Here is a 16,354-nt window from a genome sequence, read left to right on the forward strand (position 1 = left end):
TGGTTTGTTTACATGCCCAGTCGAGGATACTATTTAGAACATACATAATAAGCATAGATAATGCTGAAGATACAATGCTGAACACTTTTGGCTGATGAAAAGCATACCATGATGAAGCAGACATGTATGTCAACTACTGGACATCCTAAGCACTCTCCGAAATACCCCAGCTCCCGTGCAGTTAGTTGGGATGATATTATTAATAATGGCCAGTGGATTGTGATCAGAAGCAATTTCTGAAAGTGGACAGAAACCCAGGACTTCAAGCTGGCAGAGAAGAAACTCATGCATATCAAAATAGGGAGCTACCAAGCCAGTCAATGGTGTGGGATTTCACCCCAGATGCATTGCTGGAGCTTTTTAAAGCTGGCATTTCAAGTAAGTCAATGTGAAGAAAATGAGCATCTCTGGGGTTTCTAGCAAGCTGACATGCCGTTGAATGTTGCCTTTCTCACAAGGAACTCTCCCATGAATGCATATGGAAGTACCATTGAAGAGGAAGGAGTGGACAGGACTACTCTGCATTCCTGACCATGACCTTCTTTGCCCTGACACCCCTCCTTGGGGAACACAATCAACCCTGAATCCCTTAACATCCTAATTGAAAATTAATGCCCCAAACAGAGGTGTGACATTTTTAAAAACTGACTTAAGTCATTACCCAGCTAAAGCCTGCTGGAATGATGGTGACTTCTTCATGCCTGTCTTCCCCTGATGTGACCAACTGGAAGTCATAAGTTGAGACGCTAATGTCTCAACAAAGAGGAAAGTCACATCAACCCCTAGAAGATAGGAGCCAAACAAGAAATATGTGCACACCAAGATGAAGGATCCTTATAGCAACCTATCTGGAGATTCTTAATTTTCTGTGTGTCACAGAGCTCAGGGACATTGTAATGAAGCACGTGGTCTTGTTAGCATCATGGTTTAAGTATCTGAAACAAGGATTATAAAGAATCACAACTAAAAAATGTTTTTTGAAAGTTATGATCTAGTAATATGTGCTTCTTTATTAATTCATTAATCAACAAGATTCAGCAATGTGTCTAACAATGACTATAATTTTAAAGTAATGAGAATCTTGTTATTTCAAATTACCTGTGATACCTGCAAGTTATGGACCATCTTTGTTTCAGTGACAAAGACACAGGTCTTGCTAATACTATTAGGATGTGTTGTCTGCATCATAATGAAAAGATATGCTAAAATTCCATTTGAGGTTTGCATTACAAGTTATTTTTTTTGTTTATGAAGTTCATGGGTTCCCTGAATTCTGAATTCTGTCGAGCCCAGAATAAGAACCCCTGTGTTTTACCCTCTCCCAAGTAGACAACCGTAGTACAAACTCTCAGGCAAAGTTCTGCTGGGCTCTCTAAAATTGAGCATGCTGCAGTGTATGTGGCAAATCCCTCTGTGACTTCTCTTCTGCCAATGAGTTTTTGTATTTTGTTATATACTCAATTGTTTTTGAACACAATGGCAATTGACTATGAAAGAGTATCAGTCCATTATTAAATTGTAATTTTTATAGACGTGCACCGACAAGGCAATGGTTCAAAAAAAAAAAAAAAAAAAGCCTGGCAAAAATCAGCCTTATTAAAAAATGAGGGAATGGTCAAGCCTTTTGATCTGATAAATACCATTCAGTCTGGGAAAACTGGCCAGTTGCACCAAAGGCAGCTGGTAAAACACCCTGTCAAGAGGCTTGTCATAATTTCCAGAAAGATGAAGACTCCTGGAGACAGCCAATATAGCATGCTGGGGTCACTTGATCGGGATGCCATCCAGTCCTGAGCTGGTCAGAATTACTTCCAGGAATGTGAACCCCAAGCTAACTGGGAAATGAAGTTACCTTAATAAGCTGAGTAAAATAAAACATTTCATACTTTTTGAGGCATTCCTCCATTCTATAAGTTGGGGAGAAAGAGAAATGATCTTATTTATATACATGAACATAAACCACTGCTGCACTGTTTTAAACCATCCCCACAGTAGTTGAACCCTTACTCATGAACACATGACACAATCAACAACGGAGCTGCAGCTCCTAACCAGGAATCAAGGAATCAGAAAATCAAAACATTTGAACTCAAGTAGTAAACTCTACAAGCAAAATTTCAGGGGCATGGGAATCTACCTTGCTTCATGTTTTAGATACAGAGAGGTGGTTTAGCGTGGCAAAAGTACCCTGGATTTAAAGCCAGGGGAGGGCTTTTAGTCTAGGCCTCATTATCACCTGAGCAAATGTGGGTCAGAAGCCCCTATTCTCTGAGCTTCAGAGTCTCCTTCTTTAAAGTGAGGAAATTTACTTCAATGGTTCCTTTCCACATGAAAATAAACATTTGGTAACTTTTTTAAAAAAGATTTATTTATACAAGAACCGGGGTAGAGACCAGATGTGCGGGAGGGTGAGAGGATTCACCAGAGATAGAGGGGAGAACAGAACCGGCGGTCTGACTGAAATAATACACTGCTGAGGGGAGCAGTGGGCGAGACAGGAGAGGTCTGCTTCACCATGTGGGTTGCTCTGCCGCCAGGGGGGATGGAATCTGCACTGCAGAGGCTGTGGACAGCTTCACAGCGCTGAGCCCAACTGCCTGCGCCACCAGGGAGGCCCACATTTGGTAACTTGAAATCTCAGGAAGACAGTGATAAAAGGAATATATGACATTACTGTAAAAATGCAATCAAACACAGACGTAAACCTAATGTTTTCTGAAACAAGAGTTTCACTTTCACAGGGTGAGAAAATAATGAGTAGAAATGAATAGTTTCCATGCGCCAAACTGGAATGCTGTCCCAGGCATTGTATTTGGTCCTGCACATGAGTTTAAAAGTTTCATGAGTCACTGTCTAGATGCTACTAGTCCCTATCTTTCCTCTCTCTGCCTACCTGACTACTGGCTTCATTGTCCATTACCACTCTAAAGGTACACCACTGTGTTGTTGATGGGTATATTCCATCAATTTTAGAAGAATCAGGAAGATTTATCTGAAGAAAGGAAAAATTCTTCATGATCTGTCAAAGGGTTTGAGGTGCTCCCTGTAAGTTCCCCTGTACCCTGTTGAGATCTCAGTGCATTCTGCTGTTATTTAATTTTCTTATCAGGGGTTGACCTATTCACTAAGAGCTGGGGCGCCTCAGACAAACAGAAGTCAGGGTTTAAGTCTGCTGATTCCAGGCTTTTTCTCAGGTATGTTTTTTCTGAACTACATGACTCCAAATAACCTCATTTCAAATAACCATTACATTAATTTCACCGGACTTTGAAACCTCTTCAGTCTTCCTAGCTAAGGGTCTCCTCTGCTCATTCCTATTTTCCTTGCCAACCAGTGCTGGCTCTAATTATGAAAGTGAAATCTCACAGCTAAGAATGACTCTTAGATTCTGCCCAGCTTACTAGCACAATAAGTACATGCTGGGCCTGCCGGGGCCATGCAAGGCACAGTGGAGCACACAATAGGGTTAGAAAAATGCAGGTTGAATGAATGGATGATCCAAAGATCATGATGGGCTAAAGACCTGCAGCATTTTGGGCTGAAAGAAAGAATAAATTTCCACCTTCATGTTGGGGACAGAGGTACTATATAATCAAGTTATTTCTCTTTCTCACTCTTTACTGCAAAGCTAATTAACTAATCGGTAGACAATGGACTGATCACTCTTGGAATAAAAAGTAAACTTGTTCAAACAAATAAACACATGATGGGGGGTGGGGAGGAGAGCACTAAATGTCTACCCTGCTTTAAAACATAAATCTTAAGACCCCTTAGGTTAAAAATGACAGCTAAAGTCCTTTAATCTTGAAAATGCTCTCTCCATGGAAACCTTAAGGACAGGAAACCACTTAGGCAAAGCTCTCTCTCTCTCTCATTTTTTTTTTGAGGCAACTTCTAAGGAAAACCTAGTTTTTTGAGGAAATTGGGCTTCCATGCACGACTATCCCACAGAAAGGTAGTCTGAGTCATGTGATTTCATTGACCCATAAACTGACCCACAAATAAAGCTTTGCAACTTTGGCCCAGCTGTAAATTTTGATTTACTTCACCTCTCTAACAGATTCTTGTTCTCAAGTCGCAGAGCACCACCTACACTATTAAGATTCTTGCTCAGTCAGTGAATTTTGCAAGTTGTAATTTTCAAGTATGACAGGCACCTAAATGTGATGCCTTTGGCTACAAGACTGAGAATATGTTGAGTCAGCACATAATCCAAGTAAATTAGACTTGGAAGGGTAACTACTAGATTACAGGAGGATACTGGAGACAAAGAGGCTAAGTGAGGAACTCTGTACACTGGCAGATGTGCAATATGGTTTCCTACCTCAAAGACTGCTACATTTCTCTTGACTCCTAAGTACACCTCCTCTTAAGATAGTACAGACTGGCTAAATTTAATAATTATAATTTGCTAAAGTGCAATGAAATATTTTCAGTAAGAATAAGGTAAGACAATTGTGCAAACTCCTAATATCATTAATAAATCTTCAGCTATTTGCTGGAGTAATATATATCACACATTTCAAAGGTTATGGCTAAAGTAGTTCTAACGAGCACCAAATATCAAGTCACTTTCACAACCACCCAAGTTCTAGGATGCATTGTCTGGGACATCAGCCAGGTTGGCAAACAAATCATTATAAAATGCAAAGGTATTAAGTGCCCTCTTGCCTTTGGCAGTGTACTCAAAGCTATTCAAATATATTATAGTAAAACTGAAATATAGCTACCAAGGTCTCAGCCAACAAAGAGGGAAAGAAGTCCATACATGTTGGTTTTTTTTTTTTTTTGTCGTTGTTTAATTTGTTTCAGTTTTCCAACTTTTGTTCTATTTCCTTGTGAAAGAAAACCCAGGAAAAATGCATAAAGGGGAGACCCTGCCATAAACTTGTAGGGAAAAAAAGGGGGGAAATAGAGTTGAGGTGAAGAAATTTGAGGATTTCGATGCAAAGGGCCCTTTGTAAACTCATTACAGCAACTCAGGTTCCAAGTGGATTTAAAAAAAAAAAAAAAGCAAATTCTGTTAGGTCTGTCAAGTGAAGTAAAGAACTGCCTTTCTTTCAGCCTAGGTGTATCTTCCCATCTCTCCCCCAAATCAACAACTGAGGGATGGGACAAAGTCCTTCCACCAACCTCCATCCAGGCAGACAGATCAAATACACTGGGACACACCCTTTTGTATGGTAAATTGGTTGGAAGTTAATGGAGAATTTAAGAGTTTTTCAAATATATAAAGAGACTATATGACTAACAACAGCAGCCATTTTATCTGTTTCAACAGAGAAGGCCAAGAAGAGATAAATTTAGATTACATATATGAGCTTTTCCTAAGACAGCATCAGGAAGGAATTCAGGATATAGGATAAATGCCATATACTACCAACACTATCTTCAGGTTTTCTTACTTTTTCTTTTTATTCTCCAATCCCTCCCCTCCCTCCCCCAGGGGTATACAGAAACAATTTACATTTACATCCATTTCCCTTTTTCAATTACATATATATATAATATTCTCTCTCTGTGTGTGTGTGTGTGTGTGTGTGTATAAATATAAATATCTCATTCTTTCCAAGCAGGGGAGGGGCTGGTTTACCATGTATGCCAACTTAAGACAAAGGAATGAACTAAACAGATGTGTCTTTAACCACTGGATCTGTACCTATTTCCTGTTGACTGAGGTACAGTTAATGCCATCTCTCCTGTAACCCACTCCCATATTGTCTAGAGCCCCCTATACCAAGATACAAGGTTTATGCAGAAAATATTCAGGGAGGGCTCATTAAAGGCAAAATCAATCAATTAATCTAAGCCTTAGAAGCTGACAATTTCAATGTCAATCTCTTCCACTTTGTGACTTTCAAATTGGACAAATTCCTTACTCTCTCTGGGGTCATGAACAGTCTGCATTAGAAACAGAACTCTCTAACCCTTAGCACAGTGTCTAGAGTATATACGGCACTCTCCTCAAACATGTGCCACTTGAGAAATCGTACTTACCAGGAGAAGGATGTCCTTATGAGACTTTTTTCTTCCTTCCTTAGCAGTTTAAGAAACCATATCAGGCATAATCCTTGTGATTCCACTAGTAGGTAAAAAAGCTGCTTTCACTTTGACTAAGGGGGAAGAAAGTGTAAATCCTTTGTCTAACAGAGTTTTGGGACGTTGTTGTTTGGAAACATGAGACTTGCCATCCTATATAAGTAAATCCTCTCTGAGACCACTTAAGATATGTCACTAATACAGCTTTAACTTGTCCACAAATATGCATGTCAAAAAATCTCTTCAAATTAAGAGCAAGCAGAGAAAGATTGCTGGAAAAGATGAGAAAATTTCATCTGTCTTAGCAAGCAAAGCCCTAGCGCCACAGACCACTTTACAAACCCCTACCTGGTCTAAAAGAAAAGTTATCTAAAGCTTTGACTAAAGAGAATAAGAAGCCACTATTGTTGCAGGCTTAAAGTGATCCACTTTCACTAGAGCTCAGGGTGGTGAGGCCCTCATTGAAAATGCAAAATCCCCAGCTGGGGGTAAGAAGAAGAGAAAAAGTTAAGATGCTCTGGTCTGACCAAGGGTCTCAGCATTCCACAGTTCAGCTCCCTCCCTCCCATTATTCTGGAGCAGGTCCTTCCCAGCTTTGCCATTTGGTGTCAGGGGAGACTTGGGAAGCGCCCCAGGAACTGCTGAGAGATGGAGAAATACACAAAGGCTCCCTTCCACAAAGCATTCTTTCACAGAGGCAGCCGTGTCTATTAAATACGTCCCCTTAGTGTGCATACACTTCTCTAAGGAGATTATGAGGACCACAAGCTCACTAAATTAGCTCCACAAAATGTGTTTAAATCCACAGCAGGGAGGAGAAAAGGTGTATGTGGCAGGGAGGAGGGAAAACTTAAAATTAGAGGCAGGGGGCCTCCCGCCTCCTTGGTAATTCCCTGGGGAAATGACGGTCTAGACAAAGCTGTCCAGGGTGGCTGCTGCAGCTCCAGGGTTGAGTGAGCAAGTGGCATCCACACAACTCCTCTCCTGCACTTGCCTTCTCACATTGCCCAGCTGTGGGCCACAACCCATGTGCAATATTCCTCCCTTTGTAGAAGTCATAACAATTCCCTGTGCAGTAATGTGCCCTTTTGTAACTGCTCCTCAAATCTCTGGAAGTAGTAAGTACCAAAGGTAATAAGTAATTTTCCAATAAAATTATGATACATTTTCTCAGATTATGTAATAGTATAAGTGCAGTGCCCAGCTATGTATTTAAGTTATTACACCACTGATGGGCCCATCATTGGATTAATGAATGATTAAGCTTTTCACATTATTTCTTCATGATTATTTCCTCCTGGAGAATAAAATTATACAAAGAGCCAGTCCAGCCATAGTAATAAAAGGGAATGAGCTTTTATTTACTTAGACATATAGAGGATAAAACAAATCTTTCATTCAAAAAGTACTCTGAACTCATAATATGTAATTCACAGAGATCTTGAGAGCCATATATCATTTGGTATAAGAACAGCTCCATGAAGTTAAGTATGACTTACTCCCATTTTATAGATGAAGAAAGATTAAGAGAGATTAAGATGGAGTTCCAGGTCTTTGCTCTCAAATTTGCTCATCCATCATTTATTCATCACTTAAAAGAGGGCCAACTCTCATCCTGGGCACTATGGGTCCTGAGGATTCAGGGAAAGCAGCTTAGTTGCTACCTGTAAATTGCTTACAAGGGCAAATACAGAGTTCTAAGGGTCACAAAGGAGCAGTTCTCAACCCAAACTCAGGTGTGAGAAAACAGAAGACTTTATAGAGAAGAAAATATCAAAGATGAGTCCTCAAGGACAAACCCAGAGTTCTCTTATACCACAACGCCCTCTGCGACTCACCAGTATTGAACTAACACAAAGTGGACCCGATGATAGCATTTGTTCCCAAAAGCAAATAACTGTTCAGTACACCAGAAGTCCCAGTAGCAGTGCTGCCTTTTACATCTATGCTGACAGTAAAAAATAAGCTAAGTGAAGTACCAGCATGGTATGGCTGGACATTTGCAGGTGATCTACAAAAGGTAACTTGGTGGTCCTGTGTGGCTTATGAGGAAAGATTTCAGAACAGAGGAAGGTCCCTTCAAGAAGGGATGTGAGGGCCTCCCAGGTGGCGCAGTGGTTGAGCGCTGGGTTGCGAAGCTGCCCGCGGCCTCTGCGGTGCCCGTTCAATCCCCGGCTGCTCCCCGGCCACAGGAGGAGGGTCCCACATGGCGCGCAGACCTCTCCTGCAGCCCGCTGCTCCCCTCAGCAGTGTACTTCGGTCCTTCTGCCTGCTCTGCTCCCCGCTCTGGCTCTGGTGAATTCTCTCACCCTCCCGTGCTCTGACTGTACCCAGTGCATGTATAAACAAAACAAACAAATAAATAAATAAATAAAACATGCCTCTATAATAAAAAAAAAAAAAAAGGGATGTGATAAGCAAGAAACTCGTTCCTGAGATAAGCCTGGTGAGACTTGTAGCCAGGATCCATCTGGTGGCGTCCAAAGGCACATACTGGATAAAGACTAAGAAAGGGGACAGGGAGGCCAGAGGTGCAGGTCAAAGACCTATTCTAAGAAAACAATGGCTGAACCCAGCTCCATGGGATCAGAGTAAAGGCTGTGCTGCCCTGTATTCTCCACTAGTTATAAAAACGCCCTTATTCTTCAAGCAACAGAAAATTTCAGTGTCCTTTCACCAAGATGAAAACGAGGTCCAAATGCAGGCTGTTTATACTGCAGCCACCAACTATCTTTTTCAGTCCTCCTCCTCCCAAAGGAATACTCTACCCAGATGAAAAAAATACTATTTCTCTTCAATGTTGACTCCAAACTTCTTTTAAAAAGCCCAATCCTTCAAAATTTATGGAGAAACGTTTAAGAATTCCAGATTCTCAAACTATGTCCGATCAAGAATGAAAATTAAGATGTTTTTATGGAAATCAAGTCCATTATATGATTTTTAACACAGCAAAGCTAGTGTCTCACTATTATTTTTTATTATAATAAAAAGAGGGGCAGTCATTGAAGATATGGACATTTCCCACTGCTTTGTGTTACTGTGTTGAATATTTATTTATTAATTGAACATGTATAGTCTGAACCATTTATTTGAAAGCAATAAAGCAGAATGCCCAAGCCCTAAAGCAGAATGAACACATCTAAGGCATTCTTCATACTACAGTCATATCATACTGGTCTCTATTGAGACCAATAGGTGTATTTTATTGTTTAAAAGTTAGTGAGCAAGTTTTCCTAGATTTCATCTTTTAATTTTTACACAAGGATCCCGCAGAGTTGGAAATTAATGTACAGGAGCTTTCAGTCCCACATGTTGAAAGAGAAGCTGTTGGCCCGCATGTGTACTTCCTCCAGCAGTTGCTGACCTTCCCTGAAAAGTCTCATAAAGTACTTTTATATCCATGGTTTCAGTTGGTTGTCACCACCCTCTTTTGCTAGTATTCCCCATTTTACAGATAAAGTGATTGAGGCTGGAAGCCAAGTCACTCAGCCTTTGTGCATCCACTCTGCAATTGTTCTTGGGAAGCAAAATATTTTTGAAATTCACTGACTGGAGGGCAGTGTGATAGCAAAGTACAGCACCTCCCACAAAGGGCAGTCTCTCCCCTCCCATGTCTGAAGGGCACACAAACCTCTGAGAAGATGGAAACTCATCAGCTTGAGGAGAAAATGCCAAGTTTAAAGTGAGGCTTGTTAGAGTGGGAGCTATCACAGATTATTAATTTAGCCTTCTCTCCCAGTGAGTGTTTGATGTAAATGGCAAGGGTTCGAAGGTCAAAGAGGAAGAAGTATGTGCTTTAATTTCTCCCCCCTAGAGGTGCATGAGTGTTTTCTATTAACAAAAACCCTGTAGCCAACAAATCCTGGGCTTGGATCAAACAGCCCTCCATCTTTTAAGTTATAACATCACAGAGAGACATTTCAAGAAGAAAACCAGGCCCAGTCAGTACCAGAGACAAGGCTGTTCTGCCCTTTGGGAATTTGAGAAGCATCTTCCTTTTTGCTGAAATCATTTAGTGACTGACAAAAATGTCCTCATATTGTTATTCTTGATCTATAGAAAGGAACTAAATGAGAGAGGAAATGAGAGGGGAAAAAATGGGCAGGGCTGAGATAGTCATTTGTACCTGAAGGACTTCCTTTGGCCAAGGTGATTAGGAAAACATTTTCATAATAAACTTGGTCCGTTAAGGTATATCTAATTGAAATAATAGTGGCTAATACCTTAACCTGGGTTTAGTACATATTAAGTGCTCAATTAGTGATATTTAATAATATTTATATTAGAATACCTCCTTTTTCCCTGTTTTAATAACATGAGATGCAGCCTATGCAACCTCTATCCACATCCAGGACCCTGATTGTTGCTCAAAACCCAGAAGTGAAGGGTAGAGCATCAAACCCTTAGATCCAGCAACATCTCCCTTCATGTAAAGAAAAGCCTATCCCTTCATGAGAACCCTGGCAGTTGTGCCAGATGTTCTCACAGACTTTCTCTTACTTAACCCTACAATAATCATGAATGCACATCCTCCTCCCCTTCCTTTTCAACAGTGAGGAACCTGAGGCCCAGAGGATAGGGAGAAAGCTTGAATTAACATCTGAGTTTCTCTAAGAGGCTTTTGTGAGTTGGCCTGAGAACTGACTAGGTCTGCTTTTAAAACCCCTCTGGGTGAATGCTGTTCCAAACAACAGACTTGGAAATGAGCTTTGGAAGCCAGACTGTAAACTGAGGATAGTTGGAGCTGTTCACATCTCTTGCAATTGTTGGGGAAGGCTTCTGGACTACTTTAAAATGGCTAGTAGTTTGAAAGACTCACTCCACCTTCAAAAGCACATCCACAGAGCCTACAAGGAGGTAATTTGTAAGCAGTGCCTTTCCTAATAGGACTGTCCCAGGAGACTGGACAATGGGATAAATGTTAGGAGGGCTGGCAGTTTGGCTGGGAAAAAAAGGGGGAAAAAAAATCCAAGTTAGGGTTTGTAGGAAACATGTGGAATAAGAGGGACATACAATAATTTGCAGACCACTTGGAGTCTTCTTTAAAAAATACCATAAATAAGAAATGCAGTTTGGAAGAGACTAGTCTGAAAAGAGTTAATCCCTCAAACAATTCCTGCAGGCCACGTGACCCTTCAGCATCCATCAAGCAAGTCTTGACCACTGCACTCCCATAATTTCCTTGAACAGAACCTCATCTCCTGCTGTTCCCAGACTGCTTACTAATCTCCCCAGTAGAATGTCCATCCCAGGAAAGCAAGACTGCATTTTATTGATTGTCTTCAACATTTACAAGAATGCCTGGCCAGTAGTAGATATTAAATATATGTGAAATGAAGGACTACTTAGTTCCTTAGTGATGTGAATGTTTTGAGGAAAGATACATTTATAGAATTAATGTGATGATAAAACTAAGAATAGTGCAATGTCTCACTATGCAAAATTTTGAACCTATTTGCATCAGAAAACAAGGGGTAAAATTCAAATTCTAGTGAAATGGAAGATACCTAAAGTCATGGAATAAGGCATGCTGCTTGATAGTTTCATGTACATTTGAAGTGTTTTGAAAGAATAGATGGAGGAATAATGGATTTATGTTAGCAGGCTTCTGTTTTTCAATTCAATGTGAAATATTTTGGAAAGTGGTACCTTAGGCCTTTACTTCAATAATTTATGAATGGTTATGTTTAATGAAAATTTAACAAGAAATTCACTATTACATTCAAGTCCTATAACTCTTGAATCAGATCAAATAAAAGACAAGTTTTTTGAGGGTGAACTTAAAGAAAACCTTTTCACACTTCACCACTTTGGTAATATTTTGCTATGTCATAAGGAGATTTCTTATACAGTGAATTATTAATAACTTTGTCCAAAATAGATGGTACTTGTTTTTGTAACTATAAACCTCTCAAATATCATTTCTTAAGATCCAATAAAATTTGGGCCTCCCCTGGTGGCACAGCGGTTGAGCGCTGGGCTGCAAAGCTGCCCGCAGCCTCTGCAGCGCCAGTTTGATTCCTGGCCACCAGTGAGTGTCCCACATGGCGCCCAGACCTCTCCTGGCGTGCCCGCTGCTCCCCTCAGCAGTGTATTTCATCAGTCTGCCTGTTCTGTTCCCCGCCCTGGCTCTGGTGAATTCTCTCACCCTCCCACGCTTCTGACTATACCCAGTGCTTGTATAAATAAATAAATAAATAAATAAATAAATAAATCTTTTAAAAAAATCCAATAAAATTTGTAGTTATTCATTTGAAAATAAGTCAACTATCATTTAGTTTCAAAAACTAAATGAGCAAGGGCCTCCCCTGGTGGTGCAGCAGTTGAGCGCTGGGCTGTGAGGCTGCCCTGCAGCCTCTGCGGTGCAGGTTCGTTCCCTGGCCACAGGCGAGGGTCCCACAGAAAAAAAAACAAAAACACTAAATGAACGAAATAAAGGCCGTTTAATAACACACTCTAAAGTGGCATTTCTCACCCTGAAATAGACACAGTCAAAAAAGCAATTAGAGATAGCCAATTCCAAACTAAAATTACATCACAGAAAGTTAGTGTTAGATTTTCCTTCTATATTTAGAGATTTTCCTCTAACTAAGCAGATTAAGCAGTCCCAGATACTCATACGTGTAACAGGACACCATCAATTATCTTTTAATTCAAAACATCCTAATGGAATCAGAGATGATGATGACAGAGTCTATGACATACATGCACTGTCACCCTTAATCCAGGATTGATGCAGGTATTATTTTTCTATCTATAAAATGAGAAAAAAAAAATGAGGCCTTGAAGTGGGGTGGGGGGAGGGAAAGAACTTGCCAGAAATTACAAAACACCTAAGGTAAGATTTTGACTGCCTTTCATAAATAATCAACAAGGAATATCTGTAAATATAAAGAAGACTACCGAGGACCTCTCATATTTTTTATATTCTATCATGGTGAATCGATAAAATAACACAACTTGAATGAAGCTCAAATGCATTATGGTAAATTTAAAAAGCCAGACTTAAACTGCATACTATAATGCATCCATTTGTGTGATATTCTAAGTGAGGTAAGACTACAGAGATGGAAACTATCCCAGGGGCTTCTAGGCTGGGGTAGGAGGAACTGACTGCAAAAAAGTAGCATCAGAGAAATTTTGGTGGTGGTGAAACTGTTTGTGGTTGTGGTTATTACATAACTAGTATTTATCAAAATCATTTTACACCCAATATGTACATTTTCACATTCATTAGGATGATTACTAGGTTTTTTAAAAAAGAAAATAAATGCTTACAAGGATGCAGAGAACTTAGGATTCTTGTGCATTGCTGTTGGGAATATAAAATGGTGTAGCCACTATGGAAAACAGCATGGCCATTCCTCAAAAAATTTAACATCATTCATGATCTATTAATTCCACTTGTGTTACTTAAAAGAAGTGGAAGCAGGGACCCCAATATTTGTGCACTCATGTTCACAGTAATACTATTACAGTAAATCAATGGTATAAGTGATCTGGAAAGGTAAGAAGCTTCACTGTGTTTCACAGGGAGGGAATTGGCAGGTTGTGATCTGAGGGAACTAACAATGGACACTCAGAAGGACTTCAACCCCCAAAGCAGCAGCCAGTAACATATCTGAAAAGAATGTCACACAGAAAATGAAATAAAATCCATGATCCAATCAGGTGCAGAGAATGTGAATTCAGAATAATGTACAAGAAAAGGACTAAAAGATTGGTGGTTTTTGATTCTCGATGACACTTGGGATTCAGAGGAATGTCTTCTTTTGTATTTGTACTTAATGTTGCTGTTTCTCATTAAAGAGTTTTTATTAGCATACTTCAAGAACATAACAATATGCATGCGACTTCATTTTATTTAAAAACCACATTGTATTTAGAGGTCAATACTTTGTAGAAAGAATTTTTTGTGTGTGCAATTACATGATTTATAATTTAATTTTATTGCATATGTAATCTGACACACATGAAAACTAAAACTACTTCCCCAAACCACACTTTCAATCAAAACCTAGAATTATTTGGGGTCCTTATTAAAAAATGAAGATTTCTAGGGTGCTCTAATGGTCTGAGTAACACTTGGAAACCACTGTTTTACATTGCCAAGTGTTTGTAAACTGTAACATTGTTTTGTATAGAGTAAACAATGTCTTTCCTGTCAGCATGCGTACATCATTTGAGTTATATTGCTCATTTGTTACTTGGTGTAGGCCTTTCTACATTTGCAGTTATATGCTTGATGTTTTTAAATTGCCTTGGCAGAGAGCAAAAAGACTTTCTTTTTTTTTTTTTTTAAATAGAGGCATGTTTTATTTATTTATTTGTTTGTTTGTTTGTTTTGTTTATACAAGCACTGAGTACAGTCAGAAGCACGGGAGGGTGAGAGAATTCACCAGAGTCAGAGCGGGGAGCAGAACAGGCAGAAGGACCGAAGTACACTGCTGAGGGGAGCAGCGGGCGGCAGGAGAGGTCTGCGCACCATGTGGGACCCTCCTCCGGTGGCCGGGGAGCAGCCGGGGATCAAACTGGCGCCGCAGAGGCCGCGGGCAGCTTCGCAACCCAGCGCTCAACCGCTGCGCCACCGGGGAGGCCCGCAAAAAGACTTTCTAATGGTTGTTTTCTGTATGGTAAAATCAACCTCAGGTTTGGTGGAATAGACAATTTAGGCTGGTATTCCCAGGTGTTATCATTCATTAAAGTAAAATATTCTGCTTTCAGAACAATAGGGACTGGTTAATGGTGAATTATTAGATAAATGTTTAAAACTTTTTTGCCTTGATTTTAGTGATATGGAATTGATGTTCCTACCTATATGCCATCTGTTCCACAACAAATAACCTCCTTAATAACCATTCTGAAGATTAGATATAGCCCAACTTTATTAGTAGCTATAGCTATGTGTGTCTCCAAATTTTAAAACATTATCTATGCCATAAAGCAACCCTGTATTTCTACTACCAACCTATAAATGTATTATGTGCTATACAAAGCACCACAATGCTCAGCTTTTTCAAGAGTGCTTCCTTCATCCAGGTTTTCCTATAAGGACTTTCACAATTTTGTAATCCTGCTATGTTTCTTCTTGACCCTGTCCTGTTTAGACAGAGGAGGCCCATTAAATATGATATCTCCTCGTGACAACTTTCTACTAACCCCCAATTTTTAGGTTAATGTTAAGGAAAAAAAAAAACACAAAACACCAAACAATGGTGAAAGCAACCAAATCCAAATGTCTATCAATTGATGACAGGACAAACATACACAATTCAGCCTTCAAAAGGCTAGAAAAGGAAGGAAATTTGATTGATGCCAAAAGGATGAATCCTGAGCACATTATGCTAAGTGAAATAAAGTAGTGCAAAAGGACAAAAATCATATAATCCCACTTTTATGAGGAGCCTAGAGTAATTACATTCAGAAACAGAAAGTAAATAGTGGTTTCTAGGGACTGAAGGGAAGGGAGAATGGGAGTTTTTGTTTAATGGACAGAGTGCAATTTGGAAAGATGAAAAAGTTTTGCAGATAGATGGTGGTGATGGCTGGATGCATTAAAATTGAAAATGAACACAATGAGGTATAACTGTACTCTTAAAAATGACAAAAAAGAAAGCTTCATGTTATGTACATTTTACAATTTTTTAAATATAATTTAAAAATGTCTGATGCACTTCACAAGGACTTAGTTCTAAAATTTCTTTTCTTTTTCCCCGGGAGAGTGTGAACACAGTCCTCTACCACCACCAATTATGTAGTGGCTACTTGCCACTATTTCCTATTTGGTCAATCACAGCAGTCAGTACACCTCGGAAAAACACTTTCATGATCATGGTATTTCCCCAGCCAGGTAAGTATGGTTCTAAAATTTCAAAGCCACATTAAAAAGAGAGCACTGCTATCTGCATAGAGAAAAAATCCATATTTTATTATTAGTAAATCTAAAATAATTCAATAAAGTAACTCAATGGGGGGGGAATACACTTACAGCATTACTGCAGGAGTCCATTATTGTATTTGGAGTTGGCTCTAGATGTTTTTTCATTTATTTATTTATTTTTTAAAGATTTTATTTATTCATTTACACAAGAACCGGGTAAAGGCCAGATGCGCAGGAGGGTGAGAGGATTCACCAGAGACAGAGTGGGGAACAGAACAGGCAGACTGACAAAATACACTGCTGAGGGGAGCAGTGGGCGCGACAGGAGAGGTCTGCTGAGCCATATGGGACCCTCGCCAGCCGGCCGGAATTGAACCAGCGCTGCAGAGGCTTCCGACAGCTTCACAGCGCGGAGCTCAACCGCCTGCACCACTA

The 16,354-nt window shown here is 39.8% G+C and overlaps 1 protein-coding gene and 1 pseudogene across 2 annotated transcripts in view; one reads left to right on the forward strand and one right to left on the reverse strand.

The window, feature by feature from the left end:
- The window catches only part of CACHD1 (cache domain containing 1), a gene marked incomplete at both ends in the record, with an annotated part of 197,494 nt that overhangs the window by 169,092 nt on the left and 12,048 nt on the right, over positions 1-16,354 (reverse strand).
- LOC311176343 (DNA-directed RNA polymerases I, II, and III subunit RPABC4-like) lies at positions 13,611-13,783 on the forward strand (annotated as a pseudogene). Its single transcript has one exon. The product of its transcript is annotated as a DNA-directed RNA polymerases I, II, and III subunit RPABC4-like (transcript).

The sequence above is a fragment of the Talpa europaea genome (assembly GCF_964194135.1).
Source record: "Talpa europaea genome assembly, chromosome: 9".
Classification (NCBI taxonomy): Eukaryota; Metazoa; Chordata; class Mammalia; order Eulipotyphla; family Talpidae; genus Talpa; species Talpa europaea.